The 21,131-nt window shown below is 40.2% G+C and overlaps 1 non-coding gene across 1 annotated transcript; it reads left to right on the top strand.

Moving 5' to 3' along the window:
- The first annotated feature begins 20,825 nt into the window (after window positions 1–20,825).
- On the top strand, window positions 20,826–20,931 carry LOC126093518 (U6 spliceosomal RNA). The gene has a single exon (XR_007521663.1). It is a non-coding gene; the product is annotated as a U6 spliceosomal RNA (small nuclear RNA).
- Window positions 20,932–21,131: the final 200 nt, after the last annotated feature.

Genomic DNA, 21,131 nt, shown 5'->3' with positions numbered 1-21,131 from the left:
GAGAACGTTTTATAACGTCAAGTGAGGAGGAATCTTAGCAGGAAGCCCTGTTGTCTGCCTAACATAGACATAACTTTTGCGATGAACCGCAGTGATCGTTATCGGGAAGTTGAAAAGAAAGTTCCCAGTCTCTGGAAACTACGGTACGCCGCTGACTGCACGGCTCTTACAGAAAAAGGTGCAAAGGTGTTTCCTTCCGACGAAATTGTTAAGCCCGTCTCACACGGAGCAAGGTTCGCCGCAAGTTTGCAAGATGGCGTGCATGCCTGCCGGATTGCAGGGAAAGGAGCCGGCTATCTTCCATGCCGAAGCTCTCCCACGGTGCAAGTTCGGCAGCTAGTTGTGTTGTGATCGGCTGCATCGAACGAAGATGACAGCTTCAGGTACAGATGTTCAGAGAAAACTGGCGTTATTAGCTGTTTTGGTGCTAAACGATGCAGAAATGCATGCTAATGAGAGAAGAAGAAAGAAAGAATGGACGAAAAACTGGATAAAGAGGAGAAACGCTGGAAAAGGTGTTCTGTCCATGCTTCATACAGAGTTGAGGTTAGTCCGCATAACATCTACTTTTGTTTGAAAAGTATCACCATTTCATTACTGTTTGACTTTATAAATACACCAATAATGACTGTTATATACGACTATGTTTTATAGGATAGAAGATCGTACATCCTTAGCAAATTTTATACGAATGGATGCATTGGTATTTGAAGAACTGCTTTGTATGGTTTCGCCTCTGATTCAGAAGAAAGCTGCAACGTAATCCATTACCATTCAAGATTACATGCTTTCAAAAATCGGGTGAATATTCAGTGTGTACGATTTTACAAGTAGTAGGTTTCTACATTCAACACAAAATTCATAGTTTTGTACTTACGTCGTTCATCCCAGTGCAACTGCTTTTCTATTATTTTACTTTGGCGTACTCCACTTTCAATTGAGTACGTAAATTGTGCATTTTGCTATAGCACTCCATGCTCGTCGTATATGGTCGAACAAGACACACGGCACTTGCAACTCTTCCGAGTGCTTCTGCACGCAAATGTTCATTATAATAGTTTGCGCTTTTCACTGTTGTTCGCTATAAGTACATATGAATGCTTCAGTCGCTTCCTTGGACCACTGCGGTGTCATTATTTAATAATTTTAAGAACTTCGTACCGCACCTCACAACAGCAGAAAAGCGACTATCAACAAAGGCTTCCCGCCCAAGCTTTCCGCGTCTGACGTCACAAACGAAACGTCTCATGATTGGCCAACGCAGGTAGCACGCAGGGAACATTACAAGAAAAATAGCACCGGACCTATCCTGGAAATCTTACAAGGTTCCCAGCAAGGTAGACCGCTAGCAGACGACGGAGCCCGCAAGGTAGCAGTCGCGCGAGCCAGCAAGGAAACCTACAGCGAATCTTGCTCCGTGTGAGACGGGCTTTAGGGAGAATTTCACTAGTCAGACAAGTTAAACATAGCCCACAGAACGGAACTTGCACTTTCAGAGACGCATTTTTAGTAGCTGAAGCTCGCAAGAAATAGAATTCAGCCTATCAGGTCTAACTTGTAAAGAAAAGCGTGGTAAAGTGAGGCTTCCTTGACAGATGCTGCCGCACAGTCAAATCGCAATTCATCTTTCTCCTCTCTCCTCCTGGTCGCATCACAGAGTTTCTCCGCAGAACTTCTGCTGAGATTTCCATCACAGATCTTCAACTTACGACGCCAACTTACGAGGATGGACACTGGCGCTGCCACAGATAGAGGTAGCAGTATTTCTGCCACCAATAGCTACAATATGGTGCAACTGAGCCGCTTCTACATGTGATGCGGGAAAAGTTAAAGCCGTTTACAACTTTAACATAGTACAGCTTCACTCTAACGAGTTATCTTGCAACTAATGAAACGTTTACTTCAAAAGTCCACAATAGGTGCCAGGTACTACGTTCCATAAGTCTATGTATTTCTTTTAGCAGTTATATCCTTCACTAGCTCATCTCACGATGATCCCTGAGTACTTGTGCAAGTTATTTTCAGTTTTCCTCCCAACTCCCATGTCATGTTAACAAACCCGCTTTCGCACAGGTTGCCTTAAATAACCATTTATCGAGATGTTGCAACGGTATGCCTCTATGAAATGTTATTGAGAATCAAGCATTTTTGTCATAGTTATGAATTGTTGTAATGCTAAATAAATAAAACGATTGATATGTCCAATTTCATTCAATTCCACATTATTGACACGAAAACCATCACATGCCGTTGCTTCTGCGTCCATTTCGTGTTATTTTGCATTCAAGGAAGCAGAATTCCATTACCTCCACTTTCGATGTTAAGTTTTTCGCTAATCTCATGTCTTCTAATCCCCTTTACTTCCGTATTTGTTTGGCATACCCTCACACCGTACAAGGTATTCATAAGACTGTTCATGCCACTCAACACATCCTGTAAATCTAAAGTTTGATATTTCTCACTACATTCATCTTTTTTTATATATCCTCAATCCACAATGCGTTTTTTAGACTGTTGATTGCAGTTCACACTTGCTGTAATTATTCCTCACTTTCACTGTGGGTAACTATGTAATCAGCGAATCTTGTTATCTAACTTTCACTACGAATTTTACTCCTACTACTGGAATTTTATTTCAGTTTTGTCGTTGCTTTATCGATGTATAGTTTGAACATAAGTCATGGAAAACTGATTCCTCTGTCTTATAACCGTTTTAACCCTACCATTTCTTGCATGGTTAGTCAGTAATGGTGTTCCCTATTGGTTTCTGTACATAATGTATTTTACTCGTCATTCTGCATAGTTTATGGAAAACGGGGGTACGCTGGCACTTTTTCTTCCTGAGTTTTTCCAGCTCGTGTTTTAAATATTTCGATTTCTCTTTTTATGTGGAAACAATGGTATGCTGTTTCAGCATCTTTACAATCAAATGATTAAGGCTTCTCACAATTTACGTACAAAAAGATTTTAATATAGTATTACTATTGAAGTCAGCCTGCCCCGCGCACGAAACAACTAATTAGTAGGGGGCGAGATGACCCGTAACATTCAATCATTTAATTTAGTTCCAAAATCATCATCATCATCATTTAAGACTGATTATGCCTTCCAGCGTTCAGTCTAGAGCATAGTCCCTCTTATAAAATTCCTCCATGATCCCCTATTCAGTGCTAACATTGGTGCCTCTTCTTATGTTAAGCCTATTACTTCAAAACCATTCTTACCCGAATCTAGGTACCTTCTCCTTGGTTTACCCCGACTTCTCCTACCCTCTACTGCTGAACCCATGAGTCTCTTGGGTAACCTTGCTTCTCCCATGCGTGTAACATGACCTCACCATCTAAGCCTGTTCGCCCTGACTGCTAGATCTATAGAGTTCATTCCCAGTTTTTCTTTGATTTCCTCATTGTGGACACCCTTCTGCCATTGTTCCCATCTATTAGTACCTGCAATCATCCTAGCTACTTTCATATCCGTAACCTCAATCTTCTTGATAAGATAACCTGAATCCACCCAGCTTTCGCTCCCATACAACAAGGTTGAACGGTGCACAGATAGTCTTGGTACTGACTTCCTTCTTGCAGAAGAGAGTAGCTCGTAGCTGAGCGCTCACTGCATTAGCTTTGCTACACCTCGCTTCCAGTTCTTTCACTATGTGGCCATCCTGTGAGAATATGCATCCTAAGTACTTGAAACCGTCCACCTGTTCTAATTTTGTTCCTCCTATTTGGCACTCGATCCGTTTATCTCTTTCCTACTGACATTACTTTCGGTTTGGAGATGCTAATCTTCATACCATAGTCCTTACATTTCTGATCTATTTCTGAAATATTACTTTGCAAACTTCCAATCGAATCTGCCATCAGTTCCAAAATTGGTTACTTAATTGAAATATATCGACGTTAATAACCACAAGTTATTTAAAAAATTCGTACACCTTTTTGAAAAAAGTTACAATGGTAAGTTGTGTTTTCATTGTTATAATAGAAGTATTACAGAATATTATCTCTGGAATCCTCATCAGCTTTCGTTTGAATGCTCAATGGGATTTTCCTACATCATTCATAAAGAAGTCCTATCACGTCATTTTTAACACTTGTTATTCGCACTGTAATGCGCCTTTCACTGATTTGTCTGTCACTATTGCTGAAATTCTCTTTCGTTTGGTTGCTGTTTTTCAAATGGCTTGGTTTTATGGGGGCGGTGGATAACATAGGTGGTTGGGTGATGTGATGTTTAACTTAACAGATCTAGAGGATGAAGGGTAAGCTTCAGAAATAAAACTACGACGAACAACATTAAGATTAGGTTTACTTGCTACGTGTCTGATCGAAAGTGAGTATCAATGAAAATGCCTCACTTTAATGGGGATATACCCGCGTATCACTCTGAATCCAGCTTGCGACCGAACCGCTGAATCTTTCCATCAGTAAATGGGGTATGTTCTCCACTGACTCGGTTGTTTTAACCCCCTCCACTGACGGAATGACCCACTTCCCAATTCCGTATGTATAAAACCAATACGGACTTGTAGCTGTCACGCCTTTGCGCTTACTGCTACGTATTTTAACTGTAAATAGCTCAGTCCCAATGGTAAGAGGCAGTAGTGAATTCACGTAGTTAATATTTGAATCCAGCACAGCTGCCACAAGCTCAGCTCACTTTTACTCCACTCCTACCCTCGCCATTGCACCACATTAACTAGGTGCTACGTGGACCTTGCTAAATTCACTTGCGTATACATTTTTGACCGTTACTCGCCAGTATTTACCTAATGTATAGTACACTCCTAACCGGACTATTTCCCTAAGAGCTGTGATGATTGAACGGGTTCGATCCACGGCCTACAGTGCCCTACAGTTCACACGGTAACACTGCCTACCTGACCCACTTAACTTGGTAGTGAGCTTATGTATCCAATCACCACTGCTAGCAGCAGTGGATAATCCTATCAGCACGACGAGAGCAGCAGACTTACCGTCGAATCCTCCTGAAAATACTTATAACTACGGTCGCCAGCTCTGAAGGAGCAAAAGAATAAATCAATTTTTGGGCTCGTTTCAAAGTGAAATGGCTTGAGTTGAATTTAAACTTAATTCTGAATATTACTATTTCTGATCATTCTAGATGATTCTACAAAGCAAATACTCTCTCAATTTCTGTGAGGTGGCTTGGTAATTACTACCAAGACAGGTTATGCAACTTCGGTTAACAAAATTCTATCCTTCAACTTATTAAATGATTTTGGATATTACTCTTTGGACCATTGATACAGAATTAGTTAGGTGACTTTACTTGAAAGGTTGCTCAGAAAAATTTAAGTAACTGTAAATAGGCGACTCATTCTGGTGTGACCATTGCTCTTTTCAACATTCTTATACGCTAAAGTATTCTACAACCAAAAGAATTGTAAATGAAAGAGGCGATGGTGGCCTCAGTCTGATTTCACTATACTATGTTTGAGGTTACTACACTTTACAATGAACAACATGCGTCATAATTTTACTCATTACTATATTCTGTCCTCTGCACTTGCATAAAAGAAAACTGGTATTCTCCTTTTACATGTATACAAAGTTCGACTTAACAATTGCAAGCAGTCTTGCCTTGGGTAGACGTGTCGGTGCTGGTGGTGAGATGCACGTGGCTAACGCAGCTCTTCACGCCTCATGCCCTTAATGGCGGCTGGAACTACGAGCTGTAGCACTCGTATAAGCTACTGCACATCCGCCATAAATTCTGGGCGCAGGAACTCTTACAATCAGCCCCAGTGGCAGAGAGGCGGCTTCGACAACCATTCGTCGCGTTCTACTCCACAAACGGCGACGATATTCGCCTCTTCGCTGTTGCACTTTCACTTTTGCGTGAGCACAGTTACGCACGTCCGCTCACGTCAACACTCCCCAGGCCATTCCATTGTTCAGTCCCTGTGTCTCCAGCTACCTCTAGCTACGCTCGTATCACCAAGAGTGGGGGCGTTCCCCTACCACCTTTTTACCGAAATCATTTAGTATTTAAGAATATTTATATTTACTACCCTGGAGTCCATACCAGTCATAATAATTTACTACTAGCGTTTTACAACATTAAATTATACAGTAATAACTTATAATTACCAAGAAAAAGAATACATTTGACTCTGAGAGCTTAGTGCATTGTCTGACAGCGCTAATTCGCAGTTTCGCCAATAGATGGCATCAGGGTGCGCTCCCTGGCAGTCTCACACAAGCGCGCCCGTTTCAGACGCGCGGGCTCCAAATTACTGTCAGCCCACCATCATTTCAGTTCCGTTACACATGCCCCACTTCTTAGTGATAATTCAATAAGAAGTCTCTCCTATAATGAATCTGAAATGTTCGATAAGCTTTTTACCAAGGGTTTTCCCTTTCTTACTGATACACCTCGATACTTATATTACATATTTAAAATGAAACACCAATTCTTTCTCTCTTTCCTGCTAAACATTACATAAATGATTTACATATATTCTTTCCAATTTTCTTACTTCTAAACACAGTACACTTTAAACATCCTTTTTTTTTTTACAAAGTTTTAAATACACTTCTTTTATCTCAGGCAAGTAAAACACACGTTATGCGCCTATTACTTTGTAGCCCGTCCTTTTCACTTTACCTCCTCACTTTTCTACCTCTTCCACAACACTTATTTACACATCTATTAAGGCTTTCTTAGAAGCTCAGTCTTTTCCAGTCTGTTTAGTCTCTACTTAAACTAGAAGTTTCATTAGAATACTGCAATATATTTTAGTGAGCATTTACCTTTCACATAGAACAAAACAAACACAACTATTTACATATTGGTTTACTTTAATATTTATTTATATATTTATTTTCAATCTGTTAGAATTCGTGGTTCATACCTTTTGAGATCCACTATGTTTCTTATTCCCAGACGTTTGCCTGTTAATGGGTACTCTAAATAATAAGCATTCACATTGGGTATGGACACTATTTTAAATGGTCCATTATATATATATTTAAATTTGCTGATCTCGTTATTAATTTCACTTGACTTTTCATGTGTTTTTACAAGAACGAGATCACCTATTTTGAATTTGGGATTCCTTACTTTTTCGTCGTGACGACGAATTCTCGCATCTGCTTGTTTTCTCATCTTGTCTTTTACTAAGTTCTTTTTACTATCATAATTTAATTCAACTCTATTTGGAAATTCTAGTAGGTCTTCTACTAGACTTTTACTCCTTGTCTTTTTCAGGATTTCTTCTGGAGTAAATCCAGTGCTCTCGTTTGTTAATGAATTCATGATTTTTTCGAATTCACTCACATACATGCCCCACTTCTTGTGGTTACTATGGCAGTACGTCCTAAATAACCGACCTATCTCACGCATATATCTTTCTGCTGGATTGCTTGATGGGTGATAAGCTGAGATATGTACCACTTCTACCTGTTTCTCAGTTATCCCATCCTTCCACATTTTTGAGCAAAACTGAAAACCATTATCTGATAGTATTCTCTTTGGCTTCCCTACTTTCACAAAATAATCACACACCATTTTATCATACACAGCTCTGGCAGTAGCTTTTCTCAAGGGATAAAGCTTTATATACTTTGAGAAAAGTTCAACTGCTACAAATATGTACACAAAACCCCCCATGGTTTTCGGTAATGGTCCAAAGATATCTACTGCTACTATTTCTAATACTTCATCAGGTTTTATTGATTGCATGGGCCCTTGATAAGTTGCATTTGTTACTTTCGCCTTTTGGCATAGATCACAAGATCTTATCCTCTGTGCTACCCTTCGTGCCATGTTGTTAAAGGTAATGCATTCATCTAACTTATCGGTCCACTTCCGTGCACCACAATGGCCATATGCCAAGTGAACATAATCTATCAGCACTTCAGTGTGTTGTTCCGGCCAACATACTCTCCACTTCCCTGGATTATTTAATCTTTGAAGATACAGTACACCTTTATGTATTTTATATGAAGCCCTTATGTTAGTTGCGTCCGGATTGTCAAACTTGACCTTTACCGACTTGAGTGCATCATCATCACTTTGATATCTTCGCATATTCCGACATATTTCCCTAATTTTTTCTCTTCCTTCCGCTTTTTTGAAGTAATTCACCTCAAAAACATCTTCCCTATTCTTTACACTTTCTAGTGTCTCACCTCCTTCCGGTAATCTCGACAAAGCATTCGGTACTGCATGTTCTTTCCCTTTAACATACTTGATCTCTATATCTAATTGTTGTAAAAACAGCGCCCATCTGGTCAACCTGTTATGTAACAATCTGCAGCCCTTCAAAAATATTAAAGCTTTGTGGTCTGTATGGACCACAGTCTTATGTCCCCACAAGAAAAGTTGAAATTTCCTAAAACCCCATACTATAGCTAAAGCCTCCTTCTCTGAAACTTTATAGTTTCTTTCGTACTTAGACATGGTTCTACTCGCAAATGCCATTTGTCTATGAGTTTTTTCCCCATCTATCATTACCTCCTGAAATATGGATACTCCCAATCCATAATCTGAACTATCTGTTGCCATGTGGAATGGTTCACACAGGTCAGGGTGCCATAACTTTATGTTTTTAGCCAAATTGTCTTTTAGCCGGTTGAATGCTGTTTCACATTCCTCAGTCCATATATACACACTGTTCTTCTTAAGTAGATTGTTCAGATGTGGGCTATTGAACACCTGATCATCCACATACTTACGATAAAAGGAACAAAGTCCTATAAACGACTTTAGTTGTTTTTTATTCTTGGGAGCCGGACAATTTCTTATTGCTTTGACTTTGTTGGGATCCTTTTCAATTCCCTCTGGTGTTACTATGTGACCTAAAAACTTTATTTCTTTCTTCACAAACTCGCATTTTTTCAGGTTCAGGGTCATTCCTCCTTTAATTAAAGCTTTGAACACCCTGTCGCATAACTCCATGTGCTCTTCCCATGTCCTTGTAGCAATTAACAAATCATCTACATAAACCGTGATTAGCGAACTAAGTTCACTCCCTAAAATTTTGTCTAAAGCCCGAATGAACACTGAAACGGAAGTATTTAGGCCAAATGGTACCACTGTGTAATGGTAGCATTTGCCATTGAATAAAAATGCCGTGTACTTCCTAGACTCCTCACTTAATGGGATTTGCCAGTATCCTGCCGTTAGGTCTAAACTAGTCATGTACTTTACACCATTAAACTTCTGCAATAAATTATCTATGTCCTCTGGACGATCCAACTCCCTCTTCACTACTTTATTCAGAGTACGAGCATCTATCACTATTCGTACACTTCCATCCTTCTTACCTACTATCACCAATGGGTTATTATATGGGCTAGAACTCCGTTCAATGACCCCACATGAAACCATGTTATCTATTTCTTTTTGAACTGCTTCTTTCTTAGACAAGGGTACATTATATGGTGGTTTAAAGAAAGGTTCATGCTCCTCTACCTCCATGCAGTACTCATAATTTATCACTCGTCCCGGTTTGTCCGAAAATACCTCCTGATTTTCTTTCAGAATTTGCCATAGATCCTCCCTTTGGGCATCAGATAGTCCTTCCGTTTTATCCACTACATTTCGAAGGAGTGTCTCCTTATTTCCATCTTCAACTATCTGCCTCACCAGAAACCAATCGAATTTTTGACCTATTCCTGAATCATGATCATCTCTAAATTCTACCCATCTCAGCTGGTTCTCTTCCATTTCTCTAGATGATTCAAATGGTATTTCTAATACCGCACTATCAACTTTACAAACTATTATCCCTTTGTCACAATCTATAATTACTTTTTGTTTTATTAACCAGTCAATGCCTAAAATGATCTCGGCACTGAGATCTGGAACTACTAAAAATGCATTAGAAAATAGCTTGTTTTTTATCTTAAATTCCATCATCACTTGAGGTTTAACAGGTTTACTACCTTTCCCTGTCGCCCCTATCTCTTTAACACCTGTTACTGGCATCATGACTACTCCTCGTTGCTCTTTCATCATCTCAAAAAATACGTGCGAAATAGCACTTATTTGAGCACCCGTATCCAACAATACATATAAATCGTACCCACATACATTAATAGGTAGGATTGTTGGCATCCTATTGTCCTCTTTCATACTTTCTTTATCTTCCCATAATAAATCCTTTTCCACCGCCAAGTCTTGCCATATTATTTTTCCGGTTTTTATACTGACCATTCCATCCGGAGGTTTCTTTCTCCTTTTCATCCTAAATTCTTTCACCACTTTTTCCAATAGTCCTTCGTCTAGGCTCTTTAATGCCATCGCGTTCTCATTAGAATCTGTCATGCCTGAACTCTCGGTTGCGGAATCGGAAACTTCCTCTATTTCTTTTTCTCCCTGGATGGTTTCTGATGATTCTGACGATAATTCCTCCTCCTTAGAAATATGAACTTCTTCGGGTTCAAATAATTCTCGCAAATTATAATCAATTTCAATACTTTCCCTTTGTTGGATAGTGCATTCGCCACTCTTACTTTCATTATTTTCCCCTACTAATGGAATTCCAGTCTCACTCAACTCATTTGCTTCAGTACTACAGGGATCACAACACTCTTTCTCTTGGTTAGATACACTTTCTCTAATTTCTTTAAAAGAATCTTCATCACAGTCATGTACTCTTGCTGTCACTAGGTACACATCATAATTGGTATGGCTCTCTAACACTGTCATATTCGGGTCCAAATTAATCACTTGAGTGGAAGATCTTTGTAATTGTGCTGGCTGGCTTTTGAGCTGATGTATATATTCTGCATACGAGGCAATTTCTGAATCGGCATGCGTCTCTGCACTATGCCCCTTTTTCTTATCCACCCTTTCCTCTTTAATTACTTCTCGATGCGATTCGTCGACTATTCGTACGAACCTTTTACCATAAGTCACATCACTCCTCTCTTGCCCCTGCCTCTCTGCACAGTTGCCATCCCTACCGACAAACAACGCGTTCTCTGACTCTTCCTTCATCAATTCGTCACTCTGACCGCGAATTGTACTTATTTCATTCACGTGAGCCTTCACATCCGACCGATATTCTTTTCCTACTTCATTTCCCTTAATAATTCCTCCCTGCTCTCTCTCCTCTGTTTGTATCCCTGCATTATACTTCGCAAAGTTTCGTTTATGTAACTGCTCTTCAGGCGAACGACGCACTATCCTACTATAGTACTGCCTACTCCGATCTTCCCTATATTTGGGCCATTTCTTTCTTTCCGCGCGCGTTAGGCCCTTGACCTGCGCGGTATTTAGTTTCCCTGATTTTGATAATGCATCCTGTTTCCCTGATAGTGTCCTCTCCCTCGCTGAGAGTTACCTTCTTGACCTCTTCCTCTCATCATGTTAATTTGCGGTTCATTCCTACCACCTTTTACTATTCCATTCTGATTTCTGAAACCTCGAAACTCTCTAGTTTCACGCCACCTATCTTCATTCTCGATTTTTTCTAAAAATTCATCGAATGTTCGATGAGTGCCTCCTACATAACGCTTTGAATCGTCAGGTAGCTTTTTCCACAACTCCCACACTATCTCCGATTCTGATCTACGATCTTTAAGATACTCCAAACGCTTGAACCATCCTTCACAGTATTCTTTCATGAGCCCACGCCCATGTTCTGGCATTCTGGCGACAACGAATTCTCTCCACAACCTATCTCTCTGTTGTGTGCTCCAGAATTCCTCAAGGAACTTTTCTTTGAAGTCTGTAAACTTCAAATTGTCGATATCCAAATTCAATCCCCAACGTTTAGCATGACCTGCTAAAGCGTCTATTACTAAATTAATTTTTTCTTTATCCGACATGTCTGTTGGTAAGACACGTTCACAATTTTTTATAAAATCCATTGGATGCCATCCACCTTGTTTCTTTTGAGGATCGTATTTTTCCTCCCTACTCAGTATTTCCGATTTTTGCATTACCAATGGGATACCACTACAGTTAAGAAACGTCTGATTCTGAACTTGCTGACTTAATAATTTTATCTCATTACGCAGTGTATTTTCCTGCTCCTGCACACATGCATCAAAACTCAACATGGTATTGCGCAGTGTTTCAATATCAGCTGCCGTTTCTTTAACAATCTCTTTCTTTAGAACTGTTACTATCACCTGTAATTTACTTTCAATTATCGGTTCTAATTTTTCACTAACCAAAGGTTCCACTGATTTCTCTATTCTCTGAATTTCGGTATCAAATCTTTTCTCTATTTCTGTGACTTTTCTCTGAACATTTGTTATTTCATTCCTAATGCTATTTACTGATTTGTTTACCTCTGTGATACGTTGGCTTTGCGTATTCAAAATATCTAAATTGGCTTTTATTTTACCAGATAGGTTTTCATCCAATTGGGATATATGACTAGCCATTTCTGCTTTCAAACTAGCATTCCCTTCTTGAATTTGCGCCATCATCCTATTTAACAAACTTGTTAATTCCATATCCTCTCCCTTGTGACTTGCATCCACAGATACATTGGGTTCACTTTTCACTACCTTTGGTTTCACTTCCCGTTCCTCCTGTCTTATGGGTGTGGATTCATCTATAAGATTTTCCAACCCTACAACAGTATCTATGGTCCCTAATTCTGGGTCTGACCTTGTAATGTTTTCGTCTTGCTTGTTACTATTCGACTCCATCTTATGCTGCTGTATGTTTATTAAACCAAGTATAACTTGTTTAACTCCTACTATTGGACTTTCTTTTGCTGCTTTGCAGGTTGTCGTCTTGAACTTACCAATTGTGGTATATTTGTCTACAACAGAATTTTAAATTTAAAATTTTCTTGAAACTACAAGTTTATATAAAACACTTTTATTGCAGCCATTATTCTACAAACTTGGTTAGTCCTGTCACGGTCGCCACATGCGACCGAACCGCTGAATCTTTCCATCAGTAAATGGGGTATGTTCTCCACTGACTCGGTTGTTTTAACCACCTCCACTGACGGAATGACCCACTTCCCAATTCCGTATGTATAAAACCAGTACGGACTTGTAGCTGTCACGCCTTTGCGCTTTCTGCTACGTATTTTAACTGTAAATAGCTCAGTCCCAATGGTAAGAGGCAGTAGTGAATTCACGTAGTTAATATTTGAATCCAGCACAGCTGCCACAAGCTCAGCTCACTTTTACTCCACTCCTACCCTCGCCATTGCACCACATTAACTAGGTTCTACGTGGACCTTGCTAAATTCACTTGCGTATACATTTTTGACCGTTACTCGCCAGTATTTACCTAATGAATAGTACACTCCTAACCGGACTATTTCCCTAAGAGCTGTGATGATTGAACGGGTTCGATCCACGGCCTACAGTGCCCTACAGTTCACACGGTAACACTGCCTACCTGACCCACTTAACTTGGTAGTGAGCTTATGTATCCAATCACCACTGCTAGCAGCAGTGGATAATCCTATCAGCACGACGAGAGCAGCAGACTTACCGTCGAATCCTCCTGAAAATACTTATAACTACGGTCGCCAGCTCTGAAGGAGCAAAAGAATAAATCAATTTTTGGGCTCGTTTCAAAGTGAAATGGCTTGAGTTGAATTTAAACTTAATTCTGAATATTACTATTTCTGATCATTGTAGATGATTCTACAGAGCAAATACTCTCTCAATTTCTGTGAGGTGGCTTGGTAATTACTACCAAGACAGGTTATGCAACTTCGATTAACAAAATTCTATCCTTCAACTTATTTAATGATTTTGGATATTACTCTTTGGACCATTGATACAGAATTAGTTAGGTGACTTTACTTGAAAGGTTGCTCAGAAAAATTTAAGTAACTGTAAATAGGCGACTCATTCTGGTGTGACCATTGCTCTTTTCAACATTCTTATACGCTAAAGTATTCTACAACCAAAAGAATTGTAAATGAAAGAGGCGATGGTGGCCTCAGTCTGATTTCACTATACTATGTTTGAGGTTACTACACTTTACAATGAACAACATGCGTCATAATTTTACTCATTACTATATTCTGTCCTCTGCACTTGCATAAAAGAAAACTGGTATTCTCCTTTTACATGTATACAAAGTTCGACTTAACAATTGCAAGCAGTCTTGCCTTGGGTAGACGTGTCGGTGCTGGTGGTGAGATGCACATGGCTAACGCAGCTCTTCACGCCTCATGCCCTTAATGGCGGCTGGAACTACGAGCTGTAGCACTCGTATAAGCTACTGCACGTCCGCCATAAATTCTGGGCGCAGGAACTCTTACAATCAGCCCCAGTGGCAGAGAGGCGGCTTCGACAACCATTCGTCGCGTTCTACTCCACAAACGGCGACGATATTCGCCTCTTCGCTGTTGCACTTTCACTTTTGCGTGAGCACAGTTACGCACGTCCGCTCACGTCAACACTCCCCAGGCCATTCCATTGTTCAGTCCCTGTGTCTCCAGCTACCTCTAGCTACGCTCGTATCACCAAGAGTGGGGGCGTTCCCCTACCACCTTTTTACCGAAATCATTTAGTATTTAAGAATATTTATATTTACTACCCTGGAGTCCATACCAGTCATAATAATTTACTACTAGCGTTTTACAACATTAAATTATACAGTAATAACTTATAATTACCAAGAAAAAGAATACATTTGACTCTGAGAACTTAGTGCATTGTCTGACAGCGCTAATTCCCAGTTTCGCCAATAGATGGCATCAGGGTGCACTCCCTGGCAGTCTCACACAAGCGCGCCCGTTTCAGACGCGCGGGCTCCAAATTACTGTCAGCCCACCATCATTTCAGTTCCGTTACAAGCTAATATACGAGTAATTGCGTTTGGTAGTGCAGTTTTCGCAATGTCAGGAGTTCGCATATTGTTATTGGTACTTTTTGCTGTCATTCATGCATCACTTGCTAAGTTTACAAACTTATTATAGAGTCCTTAAATATTTCTGTCTTATGACTGTGCCGGCCGAAGTGGCCGAGCGGCTCTAGGCGCTACAGTCTGGAACCGCGCGACCGCTACGGTCGCAGGTTCAAATCCTGCCTCGGGCATGGATGGGTGTGATGTCCTTAGGGTAGTTAGGTTTAAGTAGTTCTAAGTTCTAGAAGACTGATGACCTCAGCAGTTAAGTCCCATAGTGCTCAGAGCCATTTGAACCATTTTGATCTTGTGACTGTAGTTTGTGGCTACAGTGAGCTGGAAACGACAAAACTGTGATACCAAATTCCTTATGAAACTACGAGACTTCAGCGGATAAATACAACTATGGTTGCCCATTACTACCAGGCAAGGTTGGTCTTTGGAAAATCGAACATGTGTTAAAAAATGTTGCACATATTTCAAGAAGCTAGGGAAGCTGAAAATTGGTGTAAGTCATCATGGGACCAAGCTGCTGAGGTCATCGGTCCCTAGGCTTACACGCTACTTAATCTAACATACGCTAAGGACAACACACACACACACACTCATGCCCCAGGGAGGACTCGAACCTCCGACGCGGGGAGCCGCACGCACCGTGGCAAGGCGCCTCAGGCCGCACGGCTACGCGGCGCGGCAAGCTAGGACTGGGGCAGATAAAATGGGGCTTGAAAGTTAACCCCGGGGAAAATGAAAAAGAAGGAACGCTAGTCCCTATTTCACTTAGAGAAAAAGACGATCAGTTCCAATTACAAAACGATCTAGAGAGAATTTCTATATGGTGCGAAAAGTGGCAATTGGCACTAAACAATGAAAAGTGCGAGGTCATCCAGATGGGTACTAAAAGAAACCCGATAAATTTTGGGTATACGATAAATCGCACAAATCTAAGGGCTGTCAGTTCGACCAATACCTAGCAATTACAATTACGAGCAACTTAAACTGGAAAGACCACTTAAATAATATTGTGTGGAAGGCGAAACAAAGATGGCGCTTTGTTGACAGAAAACGTAGAAGATGCGACAAACCCGCTAAAGAGACAGCCTAAATTACATTTGTCCGTCCTCTGCTGGAGTATTGCTGCGCCGTGTGGGATCCTTACCAGGCAGTATTGACGGAGGAAATCCAAAAAGTGCAAAACAGGGCAACCCGTTTCGTGTTATCGCGCAGTAGCGGTGAGAGTGTCAATGATATGATGCGCGAGTTGGGGTGGCAGTCACTGAAACAGAGGCGGTTTTCTTTGCAGCGAGACATATTTGCGAAATTTCAATCACCAACTTTCTCTTCCGAATGAGAAAAAATTTTGTTGACACCCAGCTACGTAGGGAGAAATGATCATCATAGTGAAATAAGAGCAATCAGAGCTCGAACGGAAAGATTTAGGTGTTCCTTTTCCCTACGCGCCATTCGAGGGTGGAGTGGTTGAGAAGTAGTATGAAAATGGTTCGATGAACCCTCTGCCAGGTACTTAAGTGTGAATTGCAGAGTAACCATGTAGATGTAGATGTAGAATAAGCCATCCTCTTTCAGCAGATGTTACCCGCCCTACTGAACGTAATCCCGACCCCGACTATTCTGTCAAGACTGGGGACTGTAATGATTCCAGTTTCATCTGCATTTCAGATGTCACCAGAGCTCAGTCTCAGTCTTGTCGAAACATTGTTCATGTTGTCAAGAAACACGGCTATGTTGTTCTTTTTGAAGCTAGTACACTGCGCCACATTACTCGCCTGATGCGATCGAAAAGAGTGTCTCTGGCGTCTCGCCATTCCAACATCGGTTCATGATTGAGGAATCTTACATTACAAGCAAGTGCAGAGGTGTAGAGCAAGAAACCTAATTTCTTTTGTTGAAAGGGGAAATTATATGTCATTACGGTTAGTAAGATACTTTTCAAGCGTGTTTTCCTGCGCTGGACATGATCTAGCGCTGACAATGTTGAACCTATTGAAGTTAATAAGAGTAGTCATTTACAAAAGGACAACGGCGCAGATTGGCCATGTGGGCTGACAGGCCCTATTTGAGTGGTTTCAAATATTTATTATTATTACTCGTTTAAGAAAGATTTCGAACGTTTATCGCCGCATACAGTGACAAAATAATCCTTAATCTACCAGGTTTAACTGTTGTACAGAGTCCATTCAATAGATTATCGGAAAAGCTGTATGAAAATACAGAGATTCGACAAAGTTTGTTCTTCTTTGTCATTTTTTAGTGGTGTGCTAGAACTGTTACCAGATGAGCGAACGGCATGCTGGGAATCAATGAAACAAGATAGCCGCATCCTTGCAGGTTTACACAAATGTGGGGCAGAAAAGTGTCATTAGGTTCCTGTTAAATAAAGGGATGAAACGAATCGATGACAATGCAATATTGTGAAAGTTGCTTTAGTGGAACACAAGTACGCGAGTGGCAGACACCTTCGGCCGTGGTGTAGCAAGTGTTGAAGATTCGCCAAACCTAAGACGCCCTGTCTGTGTAGACACGGAGATCAACATCGAGAGAGTTGATTAGTTGTTACGGCAAAACAGACGAATCACGGGGAGTGGTATTGCAGCAGAGATGAACATTAATGTAGGAGCAGCTCACCATATTGTTCATGACGTTGAAGGAAGTGCTTACGAGGTGGGTTCCAAGGCATTTAATGTGAGAAACGAGAGAAACGTGCATGAATGTTTGCATGGAGACCTGAAACTCGTCTGCTTACCCCACCGCCCGTATTCCCCAGACCTAGCACCTTCCGGCCATCGCATTTTTGTCCCAATGAAAGAAGCTATTAGTGGCTCCAGTTTAGCTGACGGGGAAGTCAAGGCAGTAGTGCAAAACTTGTTACCCACAGGCCCCAAAAATTCTTTTCACGTATATCTTGGAAGCTTGTCCAACGCTGGCACAAGTCCATGAAACTTGAGAGGGATTACGCTGAAAAATAAATAAGTATTGTATTCCAATCTTGTAATAGATTCTTTAAACCAATTTATCCTTTACTATACAGAATGACCAATGTACTAGCTTGTCTAGTAGGAGCGTTGTCTTGGTGTACACAAAAAAGCCTAAAGCAAACAATAGTTTCAGTAACAAGAAAATATAAACTCTGTGTCCTTCCTAGCTCAACAGTTTAGACGGTCGGGGTGACCGAGCGATTCTAGGCGCTAACGTCTGGAACCGCGTGAACGCTACGGTCGCAGGTTCGAATCCAGCCTCGGACATGGGTGTGTGTGATGTCCTTACTTTAGTTAGGTTTAAGTAGTTTTAAATTCTAGGGGACTGATGACCTCAGAAGTTAAGTCCCACAGTGCTCAGAGCCCTTTGAACCTTTTCAACAGTTTAACTCTGCTGAAGTGTTGGTCGAAAGATGACGGTATTGCTGCTACCAGCCTCCTTGGTCGGTAACGTAATATAATAGCAGTTTAACGAAATAACGCAAATTGGCCATCGTGCACCTGTGGTTAATGTGCCCCAGTCTCTTCTAAACTTATTTCATTACAATATCGGATATCGTGAACACTTTAACATCGACAGACTCTATTCCTAGGTCCATGAATCCTATGAAAGTTCATGATTTGTCTTTTGTCTTGTTTCCATAGTCAAACGGAACATTAGAACAGCATTTCCGGCGTCTTCATCTTTCCTAATGCCGAAATAGTAGTCAGTGTTTCCTCAATTTACTTTCCCATTGTTCGATATATTTTTCTTGTAAGATATTTTGATTTATTAATGGCTAAGTATTTATCTGCCTTAGCAATTTTACCGATTTTATGGGTAGCACTTTTCCAAAAGTCTTATGGTAAATCTCGTCAAAAATTCTGCAAAACCAACTTAAATAGTAGTCTGGTTGTCACTTCTCCTATAATCTTCCAAATACCGAAATAATGTTATCTATGATTTCCGACATTAAATCGCAGGTTTACCAAAGCCATTTTAAACTCATCGTCATCGTCATTCTCCTTTCTAGGGTTATGCTGTTGCCTACTGCGAACTCAAAAAAAAAAAAAAGCCATTCCCACCTTTTTCTAGGTATTCCAGTATCTCTTTTCCCATTCCGCTTGTAGTTCAGGATCTTCTGAGGAATTCTGTGACCTGGCATTCTCATGAGGTGTTGTCTCCAGTCTTCACGATATTTTGAAATTTTTTCATTCACGCTGAAAATTTTTAATTCTGTTCTAATATTTTCGTTTGTAATGTTATCTCTCCTGGTGCAGCCCTTCGTCTTTCTCGGTAACCTCATTTCTGCTGTGTGAATTTTATTTCCTTGTTTTTTTTTCTTTTTTGTGGTAACCCAGCTTTCGCTTGCGTAGGATAACACTGGAACAGCCCATACTTTAAAGAATTTCGTGATGTTTTCTTTTTGTACTTTAAGGCCCAATGTTCCGCTAATGGTACTACAGATATCTTGGAATTATTGTAACTTATTTCCAATATCAGATTTACAATCAAAACTTTTAGCACAGCCTAAATAAGAGATCTGAGACACTTGTTATTTTGCTAGAAATTTTAAAGTTGTACTTCATACTACTACTTATGTTTGGAGGTCATCTTCATTCTTTTGAATAATAATGATGTCATCAGCAAATAAAAGAACATTCAGATATTCCTCATTCGTTATCTTATTTCCTTTGTCTATTTTACATTCCAATTTGAGAAGAATGGGATCAATCTAAATATTAAAAAGGATGCACACGATTGTCTAACGCCCTGGTTAATAATTATTTCCTGCAATTGATTCTTATCTGTGTTTATTACTATGCATGTAGTTTTGTAAATGCTTTTCACTATCTCTGTTAGGTGATAAGGATATCCACATTCAGAATTAATTTTCCATAGGGTATCATGGCTCACACGGTCAAAAGCCTTCTCAAGGTCGATAAAGGACATGTGGTTTTCTATATTAAATTTTCTGTGTTTTTCTATGATGTTTTAAAGTACAAACACATTGTATGCGCGTAACGACCTGATGTAAATATACTTTGCTCTTGAAATATAATAGCTTCTGTGATTTTTTCATGTGGTTATTGATTATATTTGAGTATAGTTTGTATCGTGTTTAGAAGAACGATGGCACGATAATTTTTACAGCCATTGCGTTTCCCTTTTCTGAAAAAACAGATAAGTTTTGCTGTGACCTTGCAGTCCGAGCACCATCTATTCCAATAGCTGTTCTGTTCCTCATGCCTTTCAAAGCCTCTTGTAGTTCGTCCATAGTAAGTGGATTTACTGTTTCATTGTACATACTTTCTCTAGTGTCATCTTCAGCTTTCTGTGTAGACCACAACTCTGAATGACGATTTATCCAACGTTTACTGGGTGTAATGTTGAGTGAGTCAATGTTTTTTTCTTCCATATTGAGGGATTTCACGACCTGCTACGTACATTGGTGTCTACCATGATGTATGTCGTGTTCTAAGACGCTTATGAATGAGACCCACGACTCTGGGCACGTTATGTGAAGTATTTGTTTCTCAGCATTCTTTTCTTTCTGATGTTTTTGTCTGTAGAAATTTCAAATAAGCTATTAGTTTTTCTTTAATGGCTTCTTTAATTTCTGTGTTCCAAATTCTGAATCGTTTTTTCCCATCTGTCTTCTTCTTTTTAGCAAGTGCTTCTGAGGCTGCTTCAGTGATGCTGGTTTTGATATAATTCCATTCTATGTCGATGTCTTCATTGACTGGTAGTGAAGCAAGCTTTTCTTGGAGTATGTAGTGATAAAGTTTCCTAAGGCAATATTCCGACAGGAGATGTGCTTTGAACAACTCATGTTGTGGCATGTTTTGAAATTTGGCATTAATACCGAATCCCCTGCCTCTTTCTAATTGACTCTCATTTCGTCCTCACGCCCGCAGATGCCTTCAGTGTTCCTTTTCCACCTCTCTTCCTCTTTATTTACGAGTAGACTTCCTCTCGTGCTCTTAATTTTGCAATAATTGCTTTTAATTTCACCGAAAGATGTTTTGATTTTCGTACTCGCTTCAGCGGTACATATACGAAAATTGGAACGATACAGAGAAGATTAGCATGCCCCTGCGTAAGGATTACACGCAAAATCGTGAAGCGTTCCACATTTTTTCTTTTGAAAACAAAGGAAGTAGGTTGCAGTACACGTTTCGCCCACTGCTTGAATACAGCTCACCGGTGTGGGATCCGTACCAGATAGGGTTGATAGAAGAGATAGAGAAGATCCGACGGAGAGCAGCGGACTTCGTTACAGGATCATTTAGTTATCACGAAAGCGTTACGGAGTTGATAGATAAACTCCAGTGGAAGAC

Source organism: Schistocerca cancellata, chromosome 7, assembly GCF_023864275.1.
Source record: "Schistocerca cancellata isolate TAMUIC-IGC-003103 chromosome 7, iqSchCanc2.1, whole genome shotgun sequence".
NCBI lineage: Eukaryota > Metazoa > Arthropoda > Insecta > Orthoptera > Acrididae > Schistocerca > Schistocerca cancellata.
Note: the sequence above shows the minus strand (reverse complement) of the source record. Positions and strands in the feature narration are given on the sequence as shown.